We start from the raw sequence: 2,358 nt of genomic DNA, 5'->3' as shown, positions 1-2,358 counted from the left end.
TCCAGGCCACCTGGTGGGAACGCCCCTGGAAATAGTCATAGCAAACGATGACTATTAAAATAGAGAAGGTGAAGCAGAGACCTGCAGTGGTTTTATGTTGAAACACAGCATGAGCCAACCAGGGAACAAACTCTCGCAATCTCAGTGTGCAGCCACGGGGAAGAGTCATCAAGTGTTTCCTTTGGTGGCAATGGGGAAAGGAGGGATTTTCAGGGCAATGGGGAAAGGAGGGATTTTCAGGGCTCTCCTGAGCCAGCCACTGCTGGGACGAGGCCACGGCTTCAGCAGGTCACGGCCCCGGCAAGGTGGCTGGCAGCACCGTGATGACTTTGTGCAGGCGCCAAGGCTGCTCCTCCGTCCCAGCACAGTGGAGGAGACCTTGGGCTCTCCGGGTGGCATGGGGGACCCTGGGGGAGCACGGGGCACAGCTGCGCTCCCTGTCCCTGCGGAGAGCTTCCCAGGCTTGAGGGGAAGCCCCAGCAGCTCCCTGGGCACCTCCTTCAGGGTCCTGCAAAGCCATTTTTTGGGGTGGCTGCAGCACGGCAAGCTCAAATTAAAGGCCAGTGCCTGCACTGACCTGCCTCGCGCGTTTCATGTCTCCTCTCAGCCCACAGACGCAACTCATCACACAGCTGCAGCAGCAGGCACAGACCAAGTCACCCCCACATCACCCCCCAAGGCTGCCGGCCTTTTGGAGCCCAGTGCCAGCTATCCTGGCCCTCAGCTGAAAATTCCTCATTCCTAATGCCAGCGTCAGGAGCCAGGCTTCCCACCGGCACAGGAGCACAGCTTTAATGCTGTGAGCAGGGCAGAGGATGACTTATGATCCAGTTAGAAACAAAATATCTTTCTAAATCAGAGTAGCCACAGGAAAAAAATTAAAATTAAAAATAATCAAAAATTAGCTGTCCTATGTCCCCAGAAACGAGGCAGCAAGTCTTGCACATAAACTGTCTTGTTTTCCATAGAAAGGTGGAAGCTCTGGTTGGATTCAGGCCAGGGTAGCTGCGGGGAACTGAAGCTTCTACCTCACCAAGCTGAGGAGCGGCGTTGCTCCACCAGATGAAAGGCTTCCATGTTACTTTCCACTGCTGGGCGATGAATTCCCAGGGAGCATGGCGGGATTGTTTGTAACCATAACAAGTGACAGCATGCCGCTTTGGTGAAGTGAATCATCTTCCCAGGGTGACTCGTCCCCCTCTATTTCCACTCACGTAGTGTTGGCCCTGCGGCACGATGCCGCAAGCAATCCCCAGGGGACCGTGGGCATGGGAGAGCGCCGGGGTAGGCAGATGCCCCACGAACCCAGCATGGCCCCACAGCCCACCCGTGGGACCTGCTGTTGAGGAACGCCTCGCCATGCCCTAAGCAGAGAGCAACTTTAATGACATACAGCTGCCAAAATCACCCCCCAGGGCAGGGGGTAAGATCTCAGCTCACCCTGGTTTGCAAACAGCAGCTCTCAGTGAGCACAGGAGTAAGTAACACCTCCAGGCACTGCTCTGTGCTCTGGGCAGCCGCCCTGTCACTCTTCAGTGGCTTCATTGCACAACCTGGGACAAATGCAGGAACAAATGCTCCTGACTTTTAAAATGTTATAAAGCAAGACCTACTTGCCTGTTAACAGCTTTAAATAATACCTTCTTAACTCTGTTCAAAGTTAATGCATATATTACACACATTTTAATTACATCTTTAACTGTTAACAATAAGGGTGTACTTATTGTCACAAAAACCTCCTTATTTGGTAGCTGCAATATCTTTATGGAGAGGCAACTTCAAAGCCTTGTCTAATCACCATACGTCAAAGCCTTTATTTCAGATTATGGCGTGCTCTCCTATGTCTCAGCTAAGTGACCTCGTTCAAGAAACTGAAAACATGATGAGGCATTTTTCCTTGAACTGCTTTAGAGGGCAGGCTTTCACACTTTGAACCACTACTTGAACAATACTGACGTAAGTTGAAAAAGAAAACCCTATCAGAGTCCTGTACCAGCAAAGGAATTATGCCCTGACAGTAATTTATTAAGTGGAACATGTACCTTCCAGAATTATAAATAAAGATTAAGTATCAAAGAAGACCCTATTGATTCAAAACATACCATGTATCTTGCACACCACGTATTTTTACCCTCAGTTATACGGAATTTCCAGAGGGTCACACCGGGACGCTTACCGACTTTAGGCTGACACTGAAGTCACTTCCCAGATGACCATATTCGGTCTGCAGCCCAACTGTGAACTTCAGCAATACAAAATAGCCTGAGTACTTTGCTACTTATTAACTTGTAATTCCAGGAGACCGTGATAAAATATTCCGCCTGATGGTTGTGATAAGGTCACCTAGAGCCCAAAGTT

At 50.0% G+C, this 2,358-nt stretch overlaps 1 protein-coding gene across 2 annotated transcripts in view; it reads right to left on the bottom strand.

Moving 5' to 3' along the window:
• ABHD6 (abhydrolase domain containing 6, acylglycerol lipase) overlaps window positions 1-2,358 on the bottom strand; it is a 19,143-nt gene extending 16,785 nt beyond the window's left edge. Inside the window, exon 1 of one of the 2 annotated variants that reach the window (XM_052776345.1) lies at window positions 2,177-2,358. The gene's annotated coding sequence lies outside the window, so the exon portion shown is untranslated. The remainder of the gene's footprint in view (window positions 1-2,176) is intronic. The other variant, XM_052776348.1, reaches the window with a different exon arrangement.

This window comes from Harpia harpyja, chromosome Z, assembly GCF_026419915.1.
Source record: "Harpia harpyja isolate bHarHar1 chromosome Z, bHarHar1 primary haplotype, whole genome shotgun sequence".
Classification (NCBI taxonomy): Eukaryota; Metazoa; Chordata; class Aves; order Accipitriformes; family Accipitridae; genus Harpia; species Harpia harpyja.
Note: the sequence above shows the minus strand (reverse complement) of the source record. Positions and strands in the feature narration are given on the sequence as shown.